General features: G+C 36.1%; 1 protein-coding gene and 1 pseudogene across 1 annotated transcript in view; one reads left to right on the forward strand and one right to left on the reverse strand.

Moving 5' to 3' along the window:
- LOC143631663 (uncharacterized) overlaps window positions 1-21,683 on the forward strand; it is a 251,885-nt gene that overhangs the window by 65,822 nt on the left and 164,380 nt on the right. The window lies entirely within an intron of this gene.
- On the reverse strand, window positions 15,206-17,726 carry LOC143631645 (uncharacterized; annotated as a pseudogene).

Raw genomic sequence — 21,683 nt, forward strand, 5'->3', positions numbered from 1 at the left:
GAGTTGTCATCACCCGAGGTTTTTTTCCTTTGATCTAATCAAGATCAAGGGTTTTTTCCTCGCAACAAATCACGGTGTTCATCATTATTTCATTCATATAATCATTATTATTATCGTAGCACTAAACCTCACAATTACAGATTTGGATACATAATCCTTAGCAGATTTTTGTCCAAAACAACATTGATATTTATCATTATACTTATTAGTAGTTAAACTTTCAAAATATCATCTTGGTTTATAATGAATCTTAGTTGAAGTATAATAATGATAGTAAAACATGTGATTGGTTTTAAATAATTAATGGTTATGATGCAATGATAACCTGATTAGGAATGTTAAAATACTCTTAAAAGATACCCCAAGTGCGAAGCTTGACGATAAACCAAGAAATTGCTAGTCTTGCGAAGCCTTGGCGAACCTTAAAATAGACACAAAGATTCCAAACTTGATGATAGTCGAGAAATCGCTATTCATGTGAGGACTTGGTTGATAAATTAAGAATCCTTAAAATGAACCCCCAAAGACCGAGTTTGATGATAAGTCAAAGAACTACCGCTCGAGTGATGTTTTGGTGAACAAATTAAGAATCTTTTAAAGAGCCGCCAAGATTTTGAGCTTGATGATAAGTCGAGAAATCACCATTCTTGTAAGGGCTTGGTTGGGGGAAAAAACGTGATTCCTAATATTAACATGGATCAAATTGAATGTTAGTAGTGATTAACCATTTTAAAATTGGAAATTATCAACAATGTTGCAAAATGGATTGTTGATGCTCATCCACTAAAATCGGTTAATTACTCGTTAAGTGAGTGTGTAACAAGACCTATTTTAAGCAACTCTTGAGCGGTATATCATGAGATCTATAATTTTTCCAGATTTGTGTGGATTAATATTTGGTAATTCAAAGTTAATCCTTTAAGACTCAACTAATTTTAATTGGTCTTCTATGTATATTATAAGTGTTATATTTACTAAAATATGAAGGACAATTCACTAAGTAATTTAAGGGCTTGTCTCATCTTTAAGGTGAGTTAACTTATCTTTATCAAAAACCACTTGCTTATAAAAATGATGTTTTGAGTAAAAGGGATCAAGAGTTATATATTTCTTTAATTATTATGGAATAACATGACTCACGATGTTATTCCCACATTTAATCACCATAGCAATCTCATGTCACATGTTTACTAATAAAATATTAAACCAAGTTAAGAGGAGTTTGGACCAAGATGATACACTTTTATCTTTGATCTTCTTTCTATCCAAAAATATAAAAAACCCAAAAATATTATCTTTTGATTTATGTTTATTTAAACTCATTTACCAAAACTAAAACCAGAATGATGATCACTTCCAGCTGAAATAAATACAACGATTTAGTAGTAAAAATCAGTAAGTGTGTCCATAGATCTATACTTGGTTCTTACCTATACTTTACTATATATACGATAGGTACACTTGACTATTGTGTGTGGTTTAGTTAAGATAATTATTTTTATAAATTTAAAACTAGATATTGTCTAAACCTTTGAAAACCCAACAACGTTTTTTCTACCATATCGCACGCACCGTTGTCGGGTACACATGGTGAATTTTTACAAATAATCCAAGTATTTATTAAACCTTTTTTTTTATAGTGTATATATTTTAAATCCTATCAAAAAGCAAAAAATAATTTTCTTATTTATTTTGTGATTCCAAATTTAGTTTGGTTATTAGTTTTTAATCTTTCTATTTGATCAGTTGCTTACTTTAGCTTAGCTTTAGCTGTGCCTTTAGATATTTTTACTTTCTTAGTTAGTGTATATCCTCTACATATACTCTCGACCTCATTTCACCACTTTCCGAACTAGAACACTACTTTAACCAAAGAAAACGTACTCACGCTCGTAAAGCAACCAAAGGAGTTAAGGACGAACCGGAGGAAAGTACGCCAACCGAGGAGAACCAAGAAGACGTATGATGGCGGAGCTAAAAATACGAGCTAAACATGAGCCAATATGGCAAGGCGACACTCGACGACTATGGAAACAGCGTTGCACCACCAAAAATACTTCTAAAATTTGAAATCAAATCTAGTATCATTCATATGATCGAAAATTCTATCTAATGTCATGGACTTCTCGATGAAGATCCCTTGTCCCATATTTTCCGATTCATTCGAATATGTGGAACTTTCAAAATTCAACATTGCTTAGAAGATCAAGTTAGGCTTAAACTCTTTCCATTTCGCTCAGAGTCAATGACTTGGAATGTCATGAATCTTTACCATCTGGTATCATCACCAATTGGGATAAGATGGTGGAGCAATTCCTTCTAAAATACTTTCCACCAGACAAAACTGCCAAATATCGCATGATCATAACCGAATTCCGGACGGATGAAGACGAGTCACTATACATAACATGGGAAAGACACAAGACCCTTCTTTGATGATGCCCACACCATGGATTGAACAAATGGATTCAACTCCAAACCTTCTTCGACGCTCAAATTAGTCAAAACAAACAAGCAATCGATCAGGTCGCTGGTGGAGATCTCGAAACCAAATCACCAAATGAGGCATTTGAGATCTTAGAAAAAGTTGCTAAGAAAAGCTTTGCCTAGAATCCACCATGATCAACCCCATCACACAAAGGCATACACCATATCGATAATGACACCTTTATATCTGCACAATGCGAGACCCTCTTGAAGAAATTTGAACAGATTCAGTCTGAGCTGGTCAAAGCAAAGGTAAAATGCGATAGGTGTGGGTAGATCACATGGTCAAATACTGCCAAAGTATGACCTTCGAAGAATGTGATTTTGTAAGCAGACAAAATAACACGTATGGCAAAACTTACAACCCTGGCTGGAGAAACCATCCGAACTTCAGCTGGAGAGATGGAGCCAACAATCAAGCTCCTCTTGTGTCACACCCCAACCTACGGCGGAAATGCCTGGGCGTGAGCTGATTGTCCACAGCTCTTAAGGTACTATTATGCAATACTTAAAAGTGACAATGTGACATTCATCAATTTTGGGTCACTTTTGTATTTGTTTTATTATGTAAACCAACCTATTTTGTAAACCGAAACCTTCGATATAATCAAAATGATGGATTTTATGTTACATTATTGTTTTATACTTTTCGGGTCTCAAAAACACCCTTTTCGATCCCTAAAATGGCCTTAAAACACTTAAAAACAACTCCGGGGGCCAAAACTGCCAATTTGAAAGTTCAGAATTTCCACCAGGTAACCTTAGCGCCGCGCTAAGGTCAAGGGCAGAGACCTTAGCGCCGCGCTAAAGGGAGTCTGCACCAGAACTCATTTTTTGTTGTTTTTATGCAAACATGTGACTTAAACCAACCCATTTTCTTGCAAGACTCTTTATGCTTGACTCTTTCAACTTACCCTATATATACACCATCATTTCCCCTGCTAAAACTCCAAAATCTCTATCAAATACAAAGATCTTAAGGTTATTTTCTTAGTGTTCTTGAAGGTTTGACTTCTAAAAGTCAAACTGAGTTAAATCTTTCATTCTAATTAGCTTATGTAGTCTTATTAATACTTGAATATGGTGGTACAAAATATATATAATATACACCTCTTTTCACCTTTGGCGGTTACTTCTCCGGTCTTGATCGATGAGGTTTCGGACCTCGTATGGCAATGCTTCATGGAGGACTTCGTGTCCTTGATATATATATATATATACATACTTATATAACTTGTTTATACATACTAACCATGCTTAACTTCTACTCATTTTAGTTTGTTTGTCATATTAACAAGTTCCATGGTTATGGGTTTTAAGAGTCTAGCCTCGGTTTAACCGTAAATAGTTTTAAACCGTAAACCGAACTTTGTTTACTAGTTTTTGTTAAATAATTGTTTAAACATGTTTAATGTTAGAGTTAAGTTTGTTAAATAATTTTTATAAGTTCTATGGTTATGGTTTTGTAGAATCTTACCTCGGTTTTAACCCGAACCAAGATCCAAACTGAAAACCGAACTTTTGTTTAAAGACTTTATTGTTAACTTTTTACTTGTAAAACTTAAGTATCATTACTTATAAATTATTATACAAGTTCTTTGATATTTGAGCATGTGAAAACCATATATGAACTTATTGTGAGATGGAAACCGAACCAAACCGAACTAAACTGATATTTACTAGCTTAAGACACACAAGTGTGTTTTTAGCTATCAAGACTTGTATATTTCTTTAAAAATACTTTATAAATTGATTTTAAATATTTTATTAAAGTACTTGGAATATTGGATCCAACTTGATCTTGTAACAAAGTTGGACCGACAAAACCGAACACTCGCTTAATGTACGTTGTTAGTTCTAAAACAATAAAACTACATACTTGGTTAAGTATTATTGGATTTTTTTGAGTTCTCATAACATTTAATATTTTGGAAAGTTGACTTTGGGTTTGACCAATTATCAAGACCCGAACCAACAACCCGAACACTCGTTAAAACCCGTTTTAGTATCTTTATTTTGAAGGGACTTGCATTCTTGCATTTTTACCCACCTTGTTACTTAACATAGGTTAAGTAAATATTAAGGTTAGATACTTTAACCCGGTTTCGAGCAAACTTACATTTTTAAAGGACTATTGTTATAATTTCTCAACATTTATTTTATTAAAAGACCTTCAAGACAACCTTTTAATTCAAGACTTTCTTTTATCTAGGCTTTGCTCGTTAAACTCGTCTTTCCGGTTAACCTCCAATTTACCGACATTTCAAGTTCATTACTTGAACGTGAGTACTTTCATACCCCGTTTTTCATATTACGTTTTGGGGTAACATTTCATACTTATTTAACTTAAATGCTTTATACTTGATTCGTAAACCACAAACGTTATTGTATACTCTACTTAAATAATTGCTCGATTTGGTGTTCTATGCTTACATGATTATATGCCTATGTGTTTACCGCTTTTGGTTGGTTGATCTATAAAGCTAGACTATTTGGCATCCCCTTATAGCAAGTGTCGTTAATGTATTCTTATTAACGAGAACTATAAATCATAGACTATTTGGCATCCCCTTATAGCAAGGTGTCACTATGTATTCTTATTAGTGACCTCACTTTTTATCCAAATTATTTCTATTATTTATTGTTTCGTATACAAGATTGTGGCTTTTCTTATTATATACTTATATGCTTAAAACTATGAATTTCTTACCAACCTTTGTGTTGATAACTTTATTTTATGAAATGTTACAGGTTTGCATTTAGGTTGATTATGGAGTGTGGAGAAAACACCATCAAGACCTTTAGGATATTAGCAAAATGAACAATATATGATTTGCTATATTTTTTATAATTATCTTGTGAACAAGTATGTTTATGTGACATTTGATGTTGTGAAATGAAATGAGTTTTTTAAATATTGTCGCTTTAAATAGTGTCATGCGCATATGGGCAACCCGTCGCATTCCGGCATGTTCCGCCGCCTTTGGTCGGGGTGTGACAGATAATATCTATTTAATATGATTAAATGATTCAAATATTTCAAGTACAAATACAAAATCCATAATCATACAAAAATACAACTTATATCACAAATGATCTTGATTAATTCTTTTCTAACTTAAATTCTTCACTAAGTCTTCACCAAATCTTGCAACTAGTTTTAACAATAACCTGCATATGCATATAAAATAGAAAGGTTTGTCAACAACACATGTTGAGTGAGTAAAACACTAGTTAAGATGCAAAATAATAATACATAATAAATAATGAAAGATGCAAACTGTTCCTGTGAGAATAAACAGTTAAGCCATATCACATGAACAATCTGTCAAACTATAAAGAAAGGGCTAAACCGATGCCATGCGAATGGGCATTGGTTACCAAAAATGAGGTGTCTTTGAAATCATTTTCAATGCGTCGGAATCCGGCCACTACGACGGTCGTATGATTATACTAGACTTAGAGAATATGTTGGACCTCTCCGAAATGTATTCAAATAAAGCAAGTAAGCAAATAACAAGTTAGGCATAAACTGATATACACACAAGGATTAAACAGTTGCATTTTTGAATAATAGATAATAGATAAATACTGTAAATACGCATATGTCCCCAAAACGATTTAAAATAAGTGAAAAGGGGAGTTATTACTCACTCAACATGTGTTATTGACAAATATATATTTTGTACGTATTTGCAGGTTATAGATTGGATTGCTTATCGAACTAAAGCTCAAGTAGAGATGACTTTAGGATAATAAACATATACAAGAATAATTGGTTTTGTATTTGTAGTTTTCTTTATTTTTTTTTGTATTTAAATGTTGTTTGATAATAAATAAATTAATTAGATATTGTAGCTTTATAATTTCATGATAGTACCTTGTGAGTTTTGAAAAATCAGCTCACGCCCCGACATTTCCTCCATAGGTTGGGGTGTGACAGATTGGTATCATAGCCAGGTTTAAGATATGTCGTTAGTGGTTCCATAGTAACATGTTTAGGAGCCCCATACGTGCTTATTTGTTTACCTGATGTGTTCTATTTGATTGCTTACAGCTTACGTAATTTCTTGCTAGATTAAGTACTTATTTAACTACTTAAATAATGATTATTTTTATTATTTTATTGTTATGCACACACACAACTCCGAGGCTATGCCTCAACCTTCAAAGGAAATGTTTCATAAATATTTTAAATCAAAGTGGATTGCCTTTTGTTTTTACTTTTGTTTTTACTCCTTCATCTTAAGGCTAGGTAGCATGACAAGTTCTTCTCAGCCAAAGGGGAACACAACGGTCATACGAACGACACCTTAGGTTGATTTTAAACCGAATTCCAGGTGGTTCGTGGCTAAATTCGGTGAATTCTGATTATTGTGTTTTGTTATTTAATTGGTTAGTTGGGTGAAAAATCTATGGTATCCATGGGCACTCCTACTATCCATTCCTCATCTTGTTTTGAATGTTATCTTTTGTTGGAGCTTATCATATGTGGTGATTCACGGGATGCTCCAACTACTCATATTTTTCTCTCGTTTATTCGTTATTTAGTTTGGTAGGTTAAAACATCATGTAACCCTCATGGGCTGACAAACTCTATTGTATTGCTAATTCGTTAATTAGTTGGGATAATCAAAATGCCATGTAACGCTCATGGGTTGTAAACAATCAAATAGAACACATCAGGTAAACAAATAAGCACGTATGGGGCTCCTAAGCATATTACTAGGGCACCACTAACGACCTATCTTAAACCTTCGGCTCTGATAACAATCTGTCACACCCCAACCTACGGCGGAAATGCCTAGGCATGAGCTGATTGTTCACAACTCACAAGGTACAATCATGAAATTATAAAGCTACAATATCTAATTAATTTATTTATTATCAAACAACATTTAAATACAACAAAAATAAAGAAAATTACGAATACAAAACCAACTATTCTTGTATATGTTTATTATCCTAAATTCATATCTACGAGAGCTTCAATTCGATAAGCAATCCAATCTATAACCTGCAAATGCGTACAAAATATATATTTGCCAACAACACATGTTGAGTGAGTAGATCACCAGTTTTGAGAATACAAAAATAATGATTTATAATAATATATAATCAAGAGCAAAACCGTTATCTGTGAGTATAAACAATGAAATCGTTAAGCAAGTAATGAGTGTCGGTGAAACCATTGCCAATGCGATCGGGCTCCGGCCATTACGACGGTCGTATGATCATACTATAATGAGATTATGTTGGACCTCTCCAAATGCGATTCAAGTAAGCAAGTAAGCAAATAGCAAGTAAAAGGCAATTATTCAATTCATACACAACACAAAGATCACAGTTTGCGTTTGAGAAGTAATAAGATAAATAATTTAATAAATGGTACGCAAGTGTCCCTAAAACATTTGAAAACAAGTAAAATAGGGGAGTGATTACTCACATTGGAGATTAAGCAAGAGATAATGAATAGGTAAGAAAGCGGTAAATTACGCTCTTCGGGAACTACCGACGAATAATCCTAAGTAATAATAATTGCGGAATAAATAACTATGAATTCAACAATGAATCTAAAACTAGATAGATGTTCGAGATTTGATGATCGGGTGCGTTCTTGCGAAAGTTAAATATTACAAAGATTTATTATTACTTTAATAAATAGTATATTTTAATTAATAAAATACTTAAGTAAATATTTATAATATTTTGGATAGATTATAGAAAATATTCTCTTTAAAGTTTATTTTAAACTAAAAAAATACGTTTAATGTATTTATATCTACTTTATTATTAATAAAGATTCCTTACATATATAAGTATTGTAAATAATCAATAATAGATAATAAATAATAATATTTGAATAACTATAATCTTTTACAAAATACTTGAATTTATATATTTTAATTATGTTACATAGCGTGATAGATTTTAAATGTATAATGTAAGTTGAATCCCTTTTCATAAATTAAAACCTTTATAAATTTTCATAACTATTTTAAATGCATAAATATATATATATATATATATATATATATATATATATATATATATATATATATATATATATATATATAGTTTTAATCAAGGTTCGAAAACGAGTAGCTTATATGTCGGTTTTTATTTAAAACAAGACAGATTAATTACTAATTTTATAATATTATAATATTTAAAGTATTATTATTATGATTTAGGTGATTAAATAGATTGATATATTATATAATAAATTAAAACAAAAAAAAATAAGAAAACCAAAACGCTGCTGGAGGGACTCGAACCCGTGCCCTCCAACCCAGAAATTCAATATCACACACACCAGCCATGCGAGCTGGTGTTTTGGTTTGTTAGAAAATGAAACTGATTTAATATAACTAGCAGACCAGAAACCCAATTCATACTATAAACCCGTTTATAATTAAATCAATCAATCCCGTTTATAATCAATCAAATAACCATAAGGTTATTGATGAGCAGATCACAACGAGTACAACGGTGTAATTAATTACCTCTAATGATGATCCGGTGATGGTTTAATCATGGGTTTTACGAACGGAATAGGGAGGATCCAGAACATCAATCAAACGTACAAGATAATAAAATTAAGTTTTGGGGTTATGTTGGCGACGTGTAGGGGGGGTGCTCCTGTAGGTTTAATAGAGTTATGGTGTACATAAAAGGGTATAATGATAAACGGGTTTTAGACGGTTTAGTATTATAGTGAGTTCGTATCTCAATTGATCACGTTTTTCTAATTAATCTAGTCGGTTAGGCCGTTTGTAGGATAGAGGATAATATGCATAATCAAATTTTGAATTATTGACGAGGATTAAGGTGCAAGAAAGTTAATCGGGTCGCGAATATGGTTATACGGGTTAGGGTGATTGGGTAAATGGATTTGGGTATTATAATAATGATAATGATAATGATAATGATAATGATAATGATAATGATAATAATAATAATAATAATAATAATAATAATAATAATAATAATAATAATAATAATAATAATAATAATAATAATAATACAGATATTGCAGTTTGATCCCTAAAGTTTGAGTATAGAAGCATATTAAGGTAATAGTTTAAGTTTGGGTCAATTGCCAAAATGTGAAAGTTATAAATATAATATATAATTAATTAAATAATAATATAATAATAGTTAGTTTACTCGATAAATGCGGAAAAATTTCCCAAACATCGAAATGGGTCTGGTCTATAATTTTTGAGAAGTCTGTGTTGTTACATCTTGGATTTGATGTAAGTCCTTTCAATCAAATCCAAATCCCTCAATCTAAACCTCCCTACCATAACCAAGGTGCAAGTACCAGCCAACAACCAATTAGTGGATTTAGAGTGGAGACTCTACTAACGCAACTCATAGCAAGTATCGACGCTTCAAACAAATTGACATAAAACCGATTCACGAAGAACGAAGTGGAGCTAAGGAACCAGAAGGCTTCCTTGCGAAACATAGAAAACCAAGTAAGTCAGTTAGCCCAACTACTTTCTGAGAGAGCACTCATAGGACTCCCTAGTAACACTGTTACCAACCCCAACCCTCAAGCCAATGCCATAATCCTAACAAGTAGCATAACTGCTACAAATAATTCACTAGTCACACATCTCCAATCAGAAGGTGAGACTGAGGTTCTTGACGCACCCGACAGTCAACCTATTCCTATACCTTTCAAAAAACCTGTGAAACCATATGTTCCACATATCCCTTATCCAGCTCACCTGAAGTAGGAAAAGATAGATGCACAATATGAAAAATTCCTATAACTCTATAAGCAATTGCATATTAGTCTCCCTTTCATAGAGGCCATTTCATAAGTACCAAAATATGCAAAGTTCTTGAAGGAAGTTCTATTAAACAAAAGGAAGCTTGATGAGTTATCACACGTTATACTCAATGAAGAATGCTCCACCATTCTTCAGAACAAGTTCCAAAGAAAATGATTGACCTAGGAAGTTTCACTATTCCCTGTTTAATAGGAAACTTGTTTGTCAACAATGCTTTAGCCTACCTAGGAGCTAGTATCAACCACATGCCGTATGAGCATTCAACTAGCCGATAGATCAGTGAAATACCCAAGAGGCATAGTTGAGAACATGTTAGTCAAAATAGACAAATTTGTCTTTCCAGTTGACTTCGTTATTCTGGACATGGATAAAGACACTTTTGTACCTTTTATATTAGGAAGACCATTCTTAGCTACCGCTATAGAACTCATAGATGTTTGCAATAGAAAACTTACTCTCAGGGTAGTGGATGAGGAAGTAACTTTTGACATAGGAAAATCATTGAAACATCTGCAGTACACAGATGATTCGGCATACTTCTTGGATACGTGTGAATCAATAGTGAGCCGTCATTTAAGAAAAACTATTGAGAAAGAAGCATGTGATACATAACTAATTGTGGTGAAATCATATACCATCGATTTAGAAGATCAAGCTGTGAAGGAGGAAAAAGAAATCAATTCCGAAGAGAAATTTGAAAAAGTATATAGAGATCTAAAACCTAAAGCCAAAACTTCTGTTGAAGATCCACCTACTTTAAAGTTTAAGGAATTACCCAAACATCTTGATTACACTTTCCTCGAAGGCAAATCTCAATTGTCTGTCATTATTTCCTCCGATCTTTCAAGTGACGAGAAAGAAAAACTTCTCTAAGTTCTATAATCTCACAAGAAAGCTATAGCTTGGAAAATCATGGACATTAAAGGGATCAACCCATTATTTTGTACACACAAGATTCTAATGGAAGAAAAGTTTAAACCTGTAGTGCAGCACCAGAGACGACTAAATCTAAACATGCAATACGTGGTGAAAAAGGAAGTAATCAAACTGCTTGATGCAGGATTAGTTTACCCTATTTCCGATTTTCCGTGGTTATGTCCTATCCATGTAGTCCCAAAGAATGGAGGAATGACGGTTGTCACCAATGACAAGGATGAGCTGATCCCTATGAGAACCGTTATGGGATGGTGAGTTTGCATCGACTATTTCAAACCCAACGATACCACTAGGAATGATCATTTCCCTCCCTCGTTTATTGATCAGATGCTCTAACGTCTATCAGGAAAGATGTATTGTTGCTTTCTAGACGGACTCTCTAGTTATTTTCATATTCCAATTTTCCCTGAAGACTGGGAGAAAACAACATTTACATGTCCTTATGGCACATTCGCTTACCGACGAAGGACCTTTGGATTATGTAATTTTCCAGATATTTTCAAACTTTGTATGGTAGTCATTTTTAATGACGTAATTGAAGATTCAATGGAAGTCTTCATGGATGACTTCCCTGTCCTTGGCGATTCCTTCAATACATGTCTTGAAATTCTGAAAAGGATGTTAGAAAGATGTGAGGAAGCCTATCTTGTGTTAAATAGGGAAAAAATTATCAATTTATGGTTAAAGAATGCATCGTTCTCGGGCACAATATATCTCAATCAGGATTAGAGGTGGATAGAGCAAAAGTAGAAACCATTTCCAAATTTCTGCCACCCACATCAGTTAAAGCTATTCCAAGTTTCTTGGCCATGCGGGTTTTCATCATCGTTTCATCAAGGACTTTTCAAGGATAGCCCAACCAACGACACAAATTTTGGAGAAGGATGCTCCATTTATATTCTCCGAAGAATGTATAAATGCATTTCGTATTCTGAAAAACAAGCTTGTAGACGCTACAATCATGGTAGCTCTAGACTGGACACTACCCTTCGAATTTATGTGTGATTCAAGTGGCTTCGTAGTTGGTCCAGTCTTAGGACAAAGAAAAAAGAAGCATTTTGATCCGATCTACTACACCAGCAAGACTCTCAATGGTGCTCAAGAGAATTACACAACTAGTGAGAAAGAGCTTTTGGCTGTAGTCTTCACTTTTGACAATTTCGGTTCTTAGCAAGTCCTTTAAAAAACCATCCTTTACACTGATCATGCGAATATTAAGTATTTGTTCACAAAACAAGATGCTAAACCCCGTCTGATCCAATAGATTTTACTTCTACAAGAATTTGACATCGAAATCAAGGACAAAAAGGGTGTTGAAAATTTTGCAATCGATCTCCTTTCCCGTTTGGAATTCCCTATCTTCACAAGAAATGATGGGGACCAAGATAAATGACAACTTTCCCCATGAATTTCTTATGTTTATCCAGACCCGTGAAGGAAAACATCCTTGGTTCGCTGACATCACCAATTACAAGTCTAGTGAATCATTCGCAAAGGAATGACGTATCAACAAAGAAAAAAATTCTTTTTGGATATCAAATATTACTTTTGGGAAGATCCATACTTATTCCACATAGGAGCTGACAATTTCATCCGAAGATGCGTATATAGAGATGAAACACGTGAAATCCTAAAAAATTGTCATGAAGGACCGTCAGAAGGTCATCATGGAGCATCGGCAACCACAAAGAAAGTATTCGACGCCTACTTCTATTAGCCTACAATCTACCGAGAAGCAAACGAAATGGTTCACTTGTGTGATGCATGCTAATGTGCTAGCAACATCTCTTCTTGAGATGAAATGTTACAAAGACCAATCCAAGTTTGTGAAATATTTTTACGTTTGGGGCATCGACTTTATGAGACCATTTCCAACATCGTTTGGTCAATACCACATCCTAGTTGTAGTAGACTACGTATCAAAATGGGTCGAAGCGCAAGCATTACCCAACAAGGATGCTAAGATGGTAGTCAAGTTTTTGAAGAAATTGTTCTCACGTATTGGTATTCCCAAAGCAATCATAAGCGATTGAGGAACACACTTCTGTAATGCGCAAATGGAGAAAGTATTAGCCATACGGGATTCATCATCAACTTTCTACGCCTTACCACACGCAAACAGGTGGGCAGGTGGAAGTCACAAATCGGGGTATAAAATGAATTTTGGAGAAAACTGTGGGTCATAATCGCAGAGATTGGTCGGAGAAATTGGACGACGCTCTGTGGGCTTTCCGTACTACTTACAAATCTCCTATATGCACAACGCCTTTCGAATTGGTGTCTGAAAAGGCATGCCATCTTCAAGTCGACCTCAAGCAAAAAGCATATTGGGCACTTAAAACGGCCAATCTTGATCTACCAGTCGCATGGAAAAAACATATTTGAGCAGCTAAACGAACTAGGTGAATTGAGGATGCCAGCGTACGAAAAATCACAGATTTCCAAGGAAAGAGTGAAAAGACTTCATGACGCACGAATAAAAGGTGAAAAGCATTTTAAAGTAGGCGATCATGTACTCCTTTATAACTCTTGCCTTTGTTTATTTTCTAGAAGTTGAAATCTAGATGGTCCGGTCTTTTTACAGTTTAAGAAGTTTTTGATTATGGAGCCGTCGAATTCGTCCAATAGGATGGGCATAGATTTAAGGTAAATGATCACATGCTTAAACTTTACTTTGGAAAACCAATAGCAAACACGATGGAGGTACTTCACCTACATAACATAAACTAAAATGCCAAAACCATGACTCAAGCTATCGACTCCGATAAAAATTTAGCATCTTTAGGTTAGATTTTACTGCTTTTATAGGGAAAAGTTTTTTTTTTTTTTTTGAAAATTATGTTTTTAGGAGGGCACAGCCATGTCCCATACAACACGGCCTTGCCCAGTACAATTTTCTTAAAGTAATATTTTCTGGCACTGTTTCTGACTCAGACTGTCCAGTTTCAGAGAAATGTTGTCAACATGGTCCGTGTCTAGAAAGACACGGCCGTGCTGAGAGTGTGTGGAATATTATAAATGTCCATCACCTCCTTGAGAGTTTTGAAAACCTTAAAGACACATTTCTCTAAACTAAACAACCTCAAAAGATGCCAATGGAACATCCTAGTGGTGGAAACCCTTCCACCACTCCAACTAAAAACAAAATCGAAAACCTAGGGATGATTCTGCAACTTCAGGTAATGGCTAGAGAGCTAACTGGCAAGCTTGTTCAAAATGAACAGTGGGTCCTAGTTATCACCGAGACAGTGGAGGAAATTATGACTGAACTCCATAACATCAATGAGCAAATTCAAATCCAGTATGCTTGACTAGGATTATTCCCACAACCACCTCTACCACCTTTAGGTGGGAGTGATTCATTTAGCGGGAACCTCCCCAGAGGAGGTTTTGGAGACTCTTTTTCAACCCTCTTCTAATTTGCTTGTTGATGGTTCAAGGGATTGCACTAAGGAGTAGTTGTTAGGATCTATCGGGCCTAACCCGATTACTTGTTTTGTTTAATTTTCTTTTTATGTGATTTTATTTATGTAATTTTAGGAAAAGTAATGTAATGTAAAGACTTTTAATGGAATGAAGTTTAATTATGTCTTAGGGATAAGATTTTCACACACTTAAACGACCGTCCGAACCACGACTGAGATACAAGAGAAAATCAGAAAAATCGTGGAAAATTCCAAGACACGTTCATGTTTCTGATGTAGCGGTGTAAACAAAAACGAAGAACAAATCACGTTGATTCAGTGAATACCCGTGATAAACTTCAAAACTCCCAAATCCCACCCAAAGGTCTAGGGAAAATGTAGAGAAAAACGAAATTTATTAATATTCAAGTCTGTCCTTCTGAATTACATAACCAACATATAAATAAGTGTTCTAATACGAAATGGGCCTAAAATGGGCCATGGGCCAAACACAAACCCAAAAACAAAAACATAAAAACTGCTGAAAAAACATTAAAAGACCCATAACTTTATTTAAAAGACCCAAAACTGCTGTATTACATCACCCACAAGCCCATGAAAACTGCGGACTTCAGTAATGGTGGTTGGAGTTGGCCAGTTTTGAACAGCTGCCACGTTAGATTCATCCACCTGTATCCCATCACCTGAAATAACATACCCTAAGAACAAAACTTTAGGGGTCATGAACACACATTTCTTTGTTGTTGCATAGAAACTGTCTCTGCGAAGCAAGGCCAAAACCTTCTTGACATGCATGATATGCTCACTGAAAGAAGCACTATAAATAAGAATATCATCAAAATATACCACCACAAACTTCCCAATAAAAGGCCTGAGCAACTGATTCATCACACGCGTAAAAGTACTATGCGCGTTTGATAAACCAAAAGGCATCACCAACCACTCATACAACCCTTCACGAGTCTTGAAGGCTATTTTCCACTCATCCCCAGGTCTAAGACGAATCTGGTAATAACCACTCTTCAAATCCAACTTTGTGAAAATAGTAGCACCACTAATCTGGTCAAGCAAGTCATCAAGTCGAGGAATAGGAAACCTGTACCTCACAGTAATCTTGTTGATGGCTCGACTATCAACACACATCCACCAGGTGCCATCCTTCTTTGGAGTTAATAAAGCAGGAACCGCACAAGGGCTCATACTTTCACGAACATGACCCTTAGAGATCAACTCCTCAACCTGTCTACGCAAGTCTTCGTGCTCCCTCGGGCTCATCCTGTAATGTGGCCTATTGGGCAATTGTGAACTAGGCTCCAAATCAATATGATGTTGGATGTCACGCAAAGGTGCAGCCCATCCAGCAAGTCATCAGGGAAAACATCAGAAAATTCCTCAAGTAAAGGAATCATAGCTTTAGGAATCTCAACTTCCTCGGTCACCGGTTTCCCTATCAAAACAAACACATTGTCTGCCTCCACCAACTCATCTTCAAACTAACTAATGGTAAACAGTTTACCGACTGCTTTGTGGCTAGCTGCTTGGGCTTGCTAGGAACAAGCGTTATCTTTACCCCACCAAACATGAAGCTATAAGAATTTGACCGTCCATCATGTTCTATACTTCGATCATACTCCCAAGGTCTACCCAACAACAAGTGACACGCATCCATAGGAGCCACATCACACACAACATCATCTTTATATGTGGTCCCGATAGAAAAAGAAACAAGGGCCTTTTTTGAGACCGTTACCTCTCCCCCGTTTTTAAGCCATTGAAGCTTATAAGGCTTGTGGTGACTCTCCGTCTTCAAGGCCAACTTTTGGACTGCCTCTTCAGAAATCAGATTGTCACAACTTCCAGAATCGATAACAAAGGTGCAAACCTTCCTCAGAATGGTACATGTGGAGTGGAAGATGTTATGCTTAAGCCATCCGTCTCCATCAACCTTAAGTGGAAGATGAACACCTAACCACCAAGTTCACCCCCACATCACCGGTCACAAACTCCTCCTCATACTCGGGTTCTTCATCATACTCTAGGGCCTTTTCATATTCTTCATATTTTTCATCATCAGATTCAACAAACAAATGCCTCTTACCCGCCTGTTTACAGTCAATGTGTCGAGGACCTATCTCACCACATTTAAAACACTTCACCCTACTACTACTAGCCCACTTAGAAGTCGACCCAGTGTTGTTGGCCCCCGACCTCTGCTGACTTGGCACGACACGAGGTCCTCACTACCCGACCCCGAATTTCCTCCAGCAGGGGCTGATGAATACGAACCGCCCACCCGACGGTTTTGTTTTTCAAATGCCAACGCCCGTTGGTATGCCTCGGCGACCGTTAACGGATCAAAAAGATTTACAGAGTCCATGATCTGAACCCTTAAACCCCAAATATACCGAGCGATGAGTTGCTCATTGGTTTCTTGAAAATCATTACGAGCAACCAAATGATAAAACTCGGTCGTATATTCATCAACCGATCTGGATCCCTGTTTCAGATTCTGCAAACGTTGATACATCAACCGTTGAAAGTTGTGAGGTAAAAAAGTATCACGCAAACACTTTTTCATCTTGGCCCATGTCACGATCCGTGACTTCCCGAGTCTATTTCGTGTCATCTTCAACTGTTGCCACCATGTTGACACCCTCCCACGTAGCCTGGTAGCGATCAAAGAGACCCGCTTATTTTCAGGGACCTCTCGGAAGTCAAACACCTCTTTAACAATACCCAACCAATCGATGAACCCTTCCGGATCTAAACTAGTCCCATCAAATTCTGGGATATCAATACGGATCCCAGCATCCCAACGCCAGTTTCCATCTCCAAGATCCTGTCTTGGTCCCCTCTCGTAACCTTCTTCGGCAGACGAACCATCATTACCAAAAAACGGATTATCAAACTACCTGTTCTGGGGCGGCCTTCTACGATTCATCAAGACATCCATTTGATCAGTGAGTTGATCGATCACTTGATCCAATCGTTGCTCCACCCGCGCTATAAATCGTTGTTCCAACTCTCGTTCGTAAACCTCATTGAGCGGTCTTTGTTGTCTCCTTGGAGGCATTTTTGAGCTAGAAATTCGGCTCTGATACCAACTGATGCAGTGGTTTAAACAAAAACGAAGAACGAATCACGTTGATTCAGTGAATACCCGTGATGAACTTCAAAACTCCCAAATCCCACCCAAAGGTCTAGGGAAAATGAAGAGAAAAATGAAATTCATTAATATTCAAGTCTGTCCTTCTGAATTACATAACCAACATATAAATAAGTGTTCTAATACGAAATGGGCCTAAAACGGGCCATGGGCCAAACACAAACCCAAAAATAAAAACATAAAAACTGATGAAAAAACATTAAAGGGCCCATAACTTTATTTAAAAGGCGTTTTCAGGCTTCGGACAGGGGCCAAACTACCATAGGCATTTTCCACAATGTGCTCCTCGTCTCAAGCTTCGATTTGACTAGTAATAGGCCCGAAACGGAGCTTCGTGGGCCAAGTTATGCCCGTTTTCGTGGGCCACCTTTGGAGACACGATCATGGGCCTCCAAATATAACATGGCCTGTTCCTCAATACTTGGGCCTTCATAAGTTTCCCTAAACATGGGCCGTGCCTAGTCAAAGTTAATACAAAATTCATCATCTCTACAATTAATGCAAAATTCTGAACTGACATTTATGACACTCACCTAAAATGACTGTCATTATGTCACCATGGCCATGTTTTGCTCTCCTATGTGTCTATAAATGGCTATCACTTCCCATTCTTTTGACATACCTCTTTTCACACATTTCCCACTAAGACATTTACCATCGAAAGGAGAGGATGGAGGCCAAGTTATGGAAGACAAGGAGAGGTAAGTAGGGGACTAATGTGCTTAGGTGAGAGAGTTGACGAATTATTGAGCATTAACGCGGCGACAGAGCAAAGAAACCGAGAGTTGCATGATAAGGTTGAAACACTAAGTTTTGAACACTATCATTTGGACCAAAGGATGGCTAAGCTAGAAGACAACCTCGAGCGGCTTACGGATGAGGTCACTCATTTTAACTAGAACCAAGCCAAGAGGGCAACCTAAACTAACTTCATGACAAGGCATGCCCACATGCAGACCTTGTTCGAATGAGGACCCTAATTATTCAAGTAGTTTCCGATTGGTTTAGGATTCTAGTTAGTCGTCAGTTGTACCTTTCGTTTCATTCATTCTATTCTTTGTGTATTCGTATCTCTATCAATAATATATCATTCTCTATCTTTTTAAATTAACATACCTAATCCTTTCAGGCTATAATGTTCATTATACACACCTCGGGTTTGAAAAAAATAGTTAAAAAAAGAAAAATCGGGAAAAGGCCGGGTCACCACGACCGGGCCTTGCTGACCACGGCTGTGTCGTATTGGCTTAATAGGTTTTATCTTCCAAAAACATCCCTTTTTCACTTTTAACCACCACTATCCAAATACTAGGCCATTTTTGGCGATTCCCCGACCATTATTCCACAGATTACTCGTTCAATTATCAAGGTATGTCAATTTACTTGTTTTAATCTCGTTCTAGGGCTCGATTATACCCACTTCACTTTCAGTTCGGGTATGGTCCCAACCCTAGGTTCAAGTTCCACCAAATTTGGGTTAGATTAGTACGAATTAACATGTATAAACTTGGTTTACGTGATTTAAAAGACGAATTGGTTTGAAAAAGTTGAATGTAAACTAGTTTAAACATGATTTTGAGTCCGCTTTGGTTGACTTTCGGTTCAGGTCGGGTTTCACCCTATTGACCGACCCCTGTCCGAAACTATTTTATAAGTATGTTGAACCGGGTTGATACGCACGTTCAAGACTTCATAACTTCGAATTCGTGTAAAACACGGGTTTTGAGTCACCACGAACAGCCGTGGTCAACCAAGAAAGTCAACCCGAATATCGCCCAACTAAGCACGGGCTATGCCTTTCCAAGGCACAGTCGTGCCTTGCCACAGGAACATAATCTCAAATTTTTAAATTTTATTTTATTGATCCATTTTCATTATTTAGGATTCCCCAATTCAACGAAAACCACCCATATTTAAGGTTTTCGGATAGTATCGAGGAAGAGTGAATGGCAGGTGCCGGCTTGCGAGTGATTACGTAATGGGTAGAAAAGCCGATGCTCCACGGATGTACGAGAACAATCAGGGAGGTCGGTGAGTTTGAGATTTTAATGGGGATGGTATGGATGAGGATATTCTCTGCTACTGACAGGTCATTCACCAAACTGACAATGAAATTCTTAGCCTCATTCCAATTTAAGATATACCACCCACCTGTTGATATCTGGGACTGATACACGCTAATATTTAGGTTAGGAGGAGTATGGCATGACTCGGACTTTACCAATTTTGGAATCTACATTTAAATTTATACAGAAGAAGAAAATAACAGTAATATGTGATTAGGGTCCCACCATACCTTTCCAGATGAATTCGGAAAACTAAGTTAGTATATTGGACAAATGAGGAAACACACTTGGGAACTTCTAACACCTCACCTAGAGAATAACTATAGTCCGATCGTTTCAAAAAGTACCGAACTAGAGGAACCTTTAATGAGATATATCCCCCGCCTTTTAGAACCCACATTCACAAAGCCTAGCACCAGTGGAGCACTTGTGAACCTTCAAGATCTGTGGGCACTATATTGTATTAAGAAAGGATGGCATTGTAACATCATCTACCTTCTCTATTCTTTACTTGCTAAAACGCACGATTGTTAAGCTATATGAAAAATATCATGTAGACACACGAGGGACACCAGGACCGACACCTTTACCATTAGACCTTCAGTACTACTCAAGGATGGTAATGGTTGAGGTGGTCTCCAATGATCCATACGAGGTATGGTTTGTCGATTGCTCGACTTTCACTATGGATCTGGATAGCCGTGATGAGTCCCATTCTCATGTGAGTATACCGGTAGGGTCTTCGTATGTTGATGATTGCAAGATAATGGGTTGTTTGTTATGGTTGTGTTGGACAATGTTTATGTCTGTTTGCTTTGTTTGGATTCTTTAGACATTATATCTAGCTTTATGTATGGTGTCCGTTTGTAGGGAAACATGGGTAATTATATGCCCATAATTATCTTGTGTCATTATATATTTTGTGTATTATGTTTGTGGTTCTATTGTAGATTTTATGCATGTAGGATTTATTTTAGCACCAAAACTTCCAAACAGCTACGCGAAGACAGATCACAAAACTTTTGTCTCGGCTTGTAGGAAAGTTAAATTCCTTTTTCGCCTCATTTCCATTTATTTTAAATTTTTCCATTGAGGATAATGTGAGATTTAAGTGTGTGAAGGGGATTTAAACTTGACCAAACCAAGTCTAAAAAGCAAAATTTTTGAACAAAATTTTCAAATTTCTATTTTGCAGTAACAAAAACTTAATATTTTAAAATATTTTTGACATACCAGAAAATAAGAAATAACGCGAAACATTTGAGCAAGATTAATCTACTTTATAATGAAACTGAAAATATGGTTTTTAATATTAAGATTAAATTTATGCACAATATGGGGCTTTCACTAAATCCTTCCGTTTGTGAGAATTTAGCCTTCATGAAAATATTTAGCAAAATACTCATATAATGGATATTTTTGAGTGAGTCAGGTACTTCTTGCGGATTGGAACTTGTCTTGAGTATTCTATTTGAGATCATACGAAATGCTGCAGAATCAGAAAGATAATACATTTCCAAAAGCAAACCACATAAACCCTATACCTAGCACCAAACCTACTCAAAAACCTATCCAACCAAATTATCCTTTCACCGATAGAATTCAGCATTGGTATTTTACTGGCAGACCCTTAAAAACTTGAATGAATTATTTTGATTTCAATTTACTTTGCTGCCTACAATTCGCAAAACCAAGGTTGCCTCCAGAACTTAGGGAGATAATCTTTCTCTTTAGAATGAGGTGAGGAAAAAGTGGCGCTAAGAGGAACAAAGGCCACCATTTTTTGGGATTTGCAAAA

Source organism: Bidens hawaiensis, unplaced genomic scaffold (assembly GCF_021521415.1).
Source record: "Bidens hawaiensis isolate Kalapana, Puna unplaced genomic scaffold, B.hawaiensis_p1.1 tig00006190_1, whole genome shotgun sequence".
NCBI lineage: Eukaryota > Viridiplantae > Streptophyta > Magnoliopsida > Asterales > Asteraceae > Bidens > Bidens hawaiensis.